Here is an 8,210-nt window from a genome sequence, read left to right as displayed (position 1 = left end):
AGCTCAGCCCCAACCCTCAGACAACTGCATCTTCTCAGTGGAGCTGCAGCTGCCCCCCAAGGCTGCAGCCCTGGCCCACCTGGACAGGGGGAGCCCCCCACCTGCCCGGGAGGCACTGGCCATCGTCTTCTTTGGCGGACAACCCCAGCCCAATGTGACTGAGCTGCTGGTGGGGCCGCTGCCGCACGCCTGACCACACCCACAGTGCCCACTTCAAGGTGGATCTGGACGCAGGTGGTAAGACATCCTGGCGGAGGCCAGGATTCCAGTAAAGGGGGCTGATGTCTCCATGCCTAGATTTAAAAATTGTCATTGAAACATCAAAAATGTAAAAGTATAAGAAGAAAATGTGAAAGTCATCAAATTCCTCAGAGATTTTCACCCTTAGATGGTTATTCTCTCATGCTTAAAAAAAGTCTTTCCTTTTTTAAAATTGTGCATCTGCACTCTAGAATATATTACAGCGTATACTATGTATATGATATACTGATACACATTTTTAGAATTTTACCACCAAATTTCTATCATAATGTACATATATTTTGTCACTTCTAATTTCTCACATAACAACGTATTACACTCAGGCAAACAACAAATATTTACCGAACGAATGCGTATTTGTGCCAAGCACTGCACTAAAACAATGTAACAGAAGAAACAATATCCCTGCTCTCAGTAGGCTGAGGTTGTAATGGAGGAGTGGAGAGCACAGTGGAGGGCTCCTGGAAAATGTGAGAGAAACAGTTTTTTTTAATTGAAGTTTACTTGACTTAACAATGTTGTGTTAATTTCTGCTGTACAGCAAAGTGATTCAGTTATACATATATATATTCTTTTTCATATTCTTTTCCATTATGATTTTTTTATTCATTAATTAATTAACTTATTTTTGGCTGCTTTGGGTCTTTGTTGCTGCACGCAGGTTTTCTCTAGTTGCTGTGAGCAGCGGCTACTCTTCGTTGCAGTGCCCGGGCTTCTCATTGCAGTGGCTTCTCTTGTTGCTGAGCACGGGTTCTAAGTACACGGGCTTCAGTAGTTGTAGCACGTGGGCTCTAGAGCACAGGCTCAGTAGTTGTGGCGCACGGGCTTTGTTGCTCCGCGGCATGTGGGACCAGGGCTCGAACCCATGTCCCCTGCATTGGCAGGTGGATTCTTAACCACCACGCCACCAGGGAAGTCCCCCATTATGATTTATCACAGGATACTGAATATATTTCCCTGTGCTATCCAGTAAGACCTTGTTGTTTATCCATTCTATATATAATAGTTTGCATCTGCTAACCTCAAACTCCCAATCCATCCCTCCCCCCCGGCAATCACAAGTCGGTTCTCTATATCTGTAAGTCTGTTTCTGTTTCATAGATGTGTTCATTTGTGTCGTTCTTTAGATTCCACATATAAGTGATATCATATAGTATTTACCTTTCTCTTTCTGACTCACTTCGCTTAGTATGATAATCACTAGGTCCATCCATGTTGCTGTAAATGACATTATTTCATTCATTTTTATGGCTGAGTAGTATTCCATTGTGTGTGTATGTATCTGTACATATATGTATGTATGTATGTGTGTATCACATCTTCTTAATCTAATCATCTGTTGATGGACACTTAGGTTGCTTCCAGGTTTTGGCTATTGTAAATAGTACTGCTCTGAACGCAGGGATGCAGGTATCTTTTTGAATCACGGTTTTGTCTGGCTATACGCCCAGGAGTGGGATTGCTGGATCATATGGAAACTCTATTTTTAGTTTTTTAAGGAACCTCCATACTGTTTTCCACAGTGGCTGCACCAATTTACATTCCCACCAACAATGTAAAACGGTTCCCTTTTCTCCACACCTGAAACATTTTTATGCTTAACCTCTCCGTATCTCAGTTTACTCAAGTGTAAAAATGGTGTAACAGTGCATTCCTCATAGGACTGTTGTGAGAATTAATGATGACTATTTAAAAACATTTTTTTCTTTTGAAATAACTTTAGACTTACAGAAAAGTTGCAGACATTATATAGAGTTCTCACATACCCATCACCAGCTCCCCCTAATGTTAACATCTTGCATAACCACAGGACAATCACAACCAGGAAATTAACATTATTACAATACTATAAACTACAGACTTTATGAGAATTTCATCAGTTCTTTACTGATTTCCTTTCTCTGTTCCGGGATCTAAACCAGCAACCCACCTTGCACTTAGATGTCCTATCTCCTTATGGTCTCCTCCAGTCTGGCAGGTCTTTAGGTTTTCCTTGTCTTTCAGGAACTGACACTTTAGAAGATACTAGTCAATCATTTTGTAGAATGTCTTTCAGTTTGGGATTCTCTGATATTTTCTCATGATTGGGTTGAGCTTGTGTTTTCGTTTTTGTGGAGGTTTTTTTGGTAAGAAAACCACAGAAATGACTTTATACCCTTCTCAGAGCGTCATATCAAGGGGTATGTGATGTCCATATGTCTTATTACCAGTGATATTGGCCTCAAGTACTTGGTTAAGGTGGTGTTTAGCAGCTTCCTCCATTGCAAAAGTTACTGTTTTTCCGTCTTCAGTTAATAAATATTTGGGGGAAATTTTTGATGCTATGCAAATATACTATTTCTTTTCTTCTCAAACTCTTGCCCACGAATTTTAGCATCTATTGGTGGATTTTTCCTGCAACAATTATTATTACTGTCCCATTTACATTTTTTCTCTTATTCTTTATACATTTATTAATTGAAATTCTCCATTAAGAAAGTGTTATCCCTCCTTTTTACTTTATTTATGTATGTAATTATTTATTCATAACTGTATGGACTCATGGATATTTTATTCTAAGGGTTATAACCCCATACTATCATTTATTTTGTTCCTTAAATTGTTTCAGCTTTGGCCATTGGGAGAGCCTTCAGGTTGGTTCCTGTGTCTTGCTGACATGCCTCCATCCTTTTTTGAGCACTTCTTTACTTCCTGGCACTGCAAGATATTCCAGTTACATCTTGTATTTTCCCTGCTCCAGCCCGGAAATCAACCACTTCTCCAAGAATCTCTGGTTCCTTTTATTGGAGAATAGTATTTAGAAACCAAGATCTGGGTACCAGGTGTGCTCATTATTACTGGAATGTCATTGTTTTTAGGCTCTCTCATCGGACTTAGCTAGAAAATACATGTATGTATTCTAACTGACGCACACATCTCTCTTTATCTCTACATCTAAGCTATGACAACTCTTAAAGCACTTGGAACGGTGCCTGACACACACAGAGAAGTATTAGTTATTATTGTAAGTATTATCCACGTGAGCCTGCTTGTGTGGATGTACCGGAAAAGGAACTCTTGGCCTTTGTCGTCTACAAGTAGAAACTGTGGAGTGTGGGCTAGGAGCAGTAATTCACAAAGGGAAACTGAGGGTTTGCTTAATCAGTCTCTGCTCTCTTTGATCTTTGGAAGGTATGGAGGGAGCTTCCGGCATGTTTTGGTTTACTGCTCTTTGGTCTCAGATCACTTAAGTTGAGTCCTAATATAGAACCTAGTTGGACTCCAATAAAATCATTCAAAACTCCAACTATTCAGGCAACAGACTATGTCTTTGGCCTTGCCCCTTATTCCTTGCCAATCCCCAAGCAATAGAAAACACCGCTAAGCTCCAGCCGTGTTGGGCCTGGGCTCTGACTCTCCTTCCCTCTGACCTGCGTGTCTGCTGTCCATGTGTGGTGGAGCCCCTTTGTGTTGGTTTCCTCTGGGTACTGATGTGTAGGCAGTGTAGAGCCAGACTGAGACCTGGGTCCCCAGCACTGCCATGAAACTAACCACGTGCCCTTGGTGACAAACCGGGGCACATTATTTAAATTCTCTAAGCCTCAGTTGTCCCATCTGTACAATGGGGACAATTATAGTTCCTCCTTCATCAGGTTGTTGTGCAAGTAAAGCATCAATCCACGTAAAGCCCTCAACACACTGCCTGTGCAGAGCTCCTCCAAGTTCAAAAAATATGAGCTACTGCTGTGATTATTTTCATGAGAAGGCAGTTTTAGTGACGCCAGAGGGCTTCAGATATGAGGGGCAGACCCTTTCCTCAGGTCAGAAAGAACCTGGTCCTGCACGTTGCCTGCTAGACTGCTCTAACCTCAGGTAAACCCCCCTCCCTTCAGCTCCTCAGAGGCGGAAGGTCAGTGGAAGCCCAGTCACAAGGCATCTGGGATTATTACCAGTGATGATATCAAGAAGAAAGACCTTCTTCAAATCTCTGGATCAGGGACATCTTGGGGAGAGGGGAGGGAAGAGGGGGCACACTCAGTCTGGCTTTCTCTTTGGCCCCCACTCTGAAGCCAGGTGGGGACAGAGTCCAGAGGGGGTGGAGCAGCTGCATGGCCAGCCCTCCCTCCCCCCTTCCCCCCACCATCTCCACTTCACCCCTGCAGGACTGGAGAACTGGGTCTGGGCTGAGGACATGGCTTTTGTCCCTACGGCGGTACCCTGGAGCCCCAAGCACCAGATACAGAGGCTGCAGGTGACCCAGAAGCTGCTGGAGACGGAGGAGCAGGCCGCCTTCCCCCTGGGAGGTCCCTCCCCTCGCTACCTGTACCTGGCCAGCAATTACAGCAACAAGTGGGGGCACCCGAGGGGCTACCGCATCCAGACAGTCAGCTTTGCTGGGGAGCTCCTGCCCCAGAATAGCTCCATGGAGAGAGCCTTGAGCTGGGCAAGGTGGGTGATGGGGTGTCAGAGAGGCACTGAGGGAGGCAGACTGTACAAAAGGCTCCATGTTGCTGGGAATCCAGGTTCCCCCACCTCCCATGGGTGTGTGTACATATACACACTCACGATCACACATTCACACACACACACTCCTGCAGCCACAATCTTAGGCCGCTCAAAATGAAGCCTCCTGCGTGGATGAATGAATGGAAAGATATGTGCTGAACCAAATACGACAAAATGCTCCAGGTGGAATCTAGGATGGTCACTAGACTATTCTTTTAACTTTTCTGTATGTTTAAAGTGTTCACAATCAAGGTTGGAGGGGAAAACAAAGAGAGCAGCACAGATCTGAGGGAATATTCCCTAAAATGCAGGCACATGGGATACTGAAATTCACCTAAGATGGGAATCAGGCCACGTCTGTGCACGTGCGTCCAGGCCCTGACTTCCATCTGCATGGACGCGTGAGCGACAGTCCCACCTGAAGTCTGAGCAATGGGCCGGTAGATGTTTGAGATACAGGATGTTGAGCAAATGCGGGAACTTTGTGAGAGAGAGAGAGAGAGAGGGAAGTGCACAGAGAACAATAAAGAGGCTGGACAACATCAGACCTTTATGCTCGTTTCCCCTTTGTGTCCTCTCTTCAGTGCAGCTTCAGGCAGCAGGATGGCTCGACGACCTTGTGGGTCTGATCCAAATCCCCTGCAGGTACCAGCTGGCTGTGACCCAGCAGAAGGAGGAGGAGCCCAGAAGCATCAGCATCTATAATGTGAAGGACCCCTGGACCCCCCACCCTGGACTTCACTGACTTCCTCAACAACGAGACCATTGCTGGGCAGGTGAGTTGAGGGGGAGGGGGTGGGCATGAGGGGGGAGGCCGGGGGAGCAAGGATGAACCTCCTTACTCTCTCCCAAGCCAGATTCCTCTAAGGGTCTTTAGAACCCACTAAGGAAGAAAGCGCTATGATGTCACATTTTTCCTGGGCTGCTGAACTCAGCCCTCCCATACAAGGCCACTGGGGGAGGCGGACATGCCCTTAGCAAAGCCAGACCTCATGATCCTCTTTCTTCGCCCCCTTAGGACTTGGTGGCCTGGGTGACAACCGGTTTCCTGCACATCCCCCATGCAGAGGACATTCCCAACACAGTGACTGTGGGGAACAGCGTGGGCTTCTTCCTCCGACCCTACAACTTCTTTGACCAGGACCCCTCCATCGATTCTGCCGACTCCGTCTACTTCCGGGAGGACCAGGATGCTGGGGCCTGTGAGGTCAACCGCCTGGCTTGCCTCCCCCAGGCTGTGCCGCCCACCTCCCTGCCTTCTCCCACAACTAGATGGATGGGGAATGTGGCTGGGGCCCCAGGGCCAGGGAGTGTGGGGAGGGGAGGGGAGGGGCACTGGATGGGGCAGTCCTCTCTCTCGCACCATCCTCTCTTCCCTCCCCCTCCCTGCTGGGAGCATCCTGAGTCTGTGATGCCTGACACAGGGGGTTCTTACCTTTGTTGACCTCAAACCTCCTGGGTTCCTGTCGCAGAGTAGAGAGGAATGGTCAGCCAGGAGTCTAAAGTGATGGCCAGACTTTTCCCAGAAGACTCCTGTTTTTTTTAACAGTTTTTTAATCTTATTTTTAAAATGAGATGTAATTCATATACCATAAAATTCACCCTTTTAACATGTACAGGTTTAATGGGTTTTAATATATTCATAAAGTTGTGCAACCATGACTACTATCTAATTCCAGAACAATTTCATCACCCCAGAAAGAAACTCCAAAATCTGTTAGTAGTCACTTCCTATTTCCCTCCAACCCATTCCCAATTCTAGGCAACCACTAACCTTTCTGTCACTACAGATTTGCCTAGATTCTGGAAGTTTCATATAAATATATTCATACAATAAGTGGTCTTTTGAGGTTGGCTTCTTTCACTCAGTGTAGCGTTTTTGAGGGGCACCCATGTTGTAGCAGGAATCAGTACTTCATTCCTTCATGGACGAATAATATTCCATTGTATGGATAGACCGTATTTTGTTTCCACTCTTTGGTTGTTACGGATAGTGCTGCTATGAACATTTGTATACAAGTTTTCATGTGGACAATGCCTTCATTTCTCTTGGGTATATACCTGGGAGCTGAATTGCTGGGTCCTATGGTAATCTATGGTTAACGTTTTGAGGAGCTGCCAGACACCATTCCAAAGTAACTGTACCATTTCCTTTCTTTTCTTTTTTTTTTTTTTGCATAACATAACATAAAACTTTGACTTAAACTTTTATGCAACATACTTATACACAACATAAAATGTACTATTTGGCCATTTTAAAATGTACAATTCAGTTACCTTAAGTACATTCAGAAGTTTCTTGGGCCTCCCCAGCTCCTCCTTTGCCCTGGTTCTTGAATATGAAGGTGAGGCATCGAGAGACTAGCTGTTCTCTGGAGCCCCAGGACAGGGTTCCCACGAGGCCTGGGTCCAAGATCTTAGGAAGGTGCTTCCGTCAATTCCCTGTCACCCAGCTTCCTCCTTCTCTCTCCTTTCTTCCCCTTGTCCTTCCCCTCCTCTTGCTACTTCAGCTTCTACTCCCTGGTATTTCCCTCTGAGGTCCTGGGGGGAAGTCCCTGCTGGAAGTCCCCTCAGATCCTATAATCCCCCACCCCAAATCCCCTCAGCTTTGGTGTCCTCCTCTGTCCCTGGGATGGGGAAGCCTTGGGCATACAGGGGACTGTGGAGCCAGGTGTGTCCCAGTGGGGACAGTCTCCGCCTAGTCAGGCAACAGCCTCCAGGGCCTCACATCCCTGTTGCCCCTCCTGGGGCATGGACTTTGGATGGCTATAAATAAGAACTGGGACATTTTCCAGAAAGGAGTGTGGGAGCATGAGTAGGGTGGGGAGGAGGTAGACCTCAAAGACCGAGTTTTCTCAGGTGCCTCCAGGCTAAGGGAACCCACGTGGAGTGCAGCGTCTACTTCTATAGTTTGACCTATCCTGTCAGTGTCTTTTCTAGAGGGACCTGTGAGGTCAGGAAGAGAGGGGGTTCCTTCCCCAGCTGGAAGCCCAGGCCACAGACCCAGCCCTAGGGAAGGACACTGAGGGGGCAGGCCCTGGCCAGAGGGGAGTTCAGGGAACAGAGACTTGGGTCCAACTCAGCTTGTGACCAGAGGGAAACTGGAAGCTCAGACCACACGGAAGTCCCATCATTTCCTGCAGGAACTGCCTGGACCCAGGCTCAACCAGGTGAGCCGGAAGGCATTGAGTTCTGGCAAAGGGACCTTCACCTAAAGACTAAACGCAGTAGGAGACACGTTCCCATCGAGACTGGCAGCAGCATATGGTGAAAAGTGCTCGGATGGGGATGGGGCGAAGGCAGAGCTGGGTTAAAGAACTAAACGAGGTCATGCTTGAGAAGTACCTGGCACCTGATCCATGGTAAGTGACCCTCTAGGGGAAAAATCAGCGTTCAGTGGACCAGAACAGAGATCTGCAGTTGCCTTAAAGCAAAGGCTCTCAACCTTGACAGGACACCGAAAT

At 46.7% G+C, this 8,210-nt stretch overlaps 1 pseudogene; it reads left to right on the top strand.

Annotated features, from left to right (window-relative positions):
* The first annotated feature begins 4,408 nt into the window (after nt 1-4,408).
* On the top strand, nt 4,409-7,961 carry LOC115843706 (primary amine oxidase, liver isozyme-like; annotated as a pseudogene).
* The last annotated feature ends 249 nt before the right edge of the window (nt 7,962-8,210 follow it).

Source organism: Globicephala melas, chromosome 20 (assembly GCF_963455315.2).
Source record: "Globicephala melas chromosome 20, mGloMel1.2, whole genome shotgun sequence".
NCBI lineage: Eukaryota > Metazoa > Chordata > Mammalia > Artiodactyla > Delphinidae > Globicephala > Globicephala melas.
The sequence above is the reverse complement of the archived record's forward strand: the minus strand, read 5'-3'. Positions and strand labels throughout refer to the sequence as shown.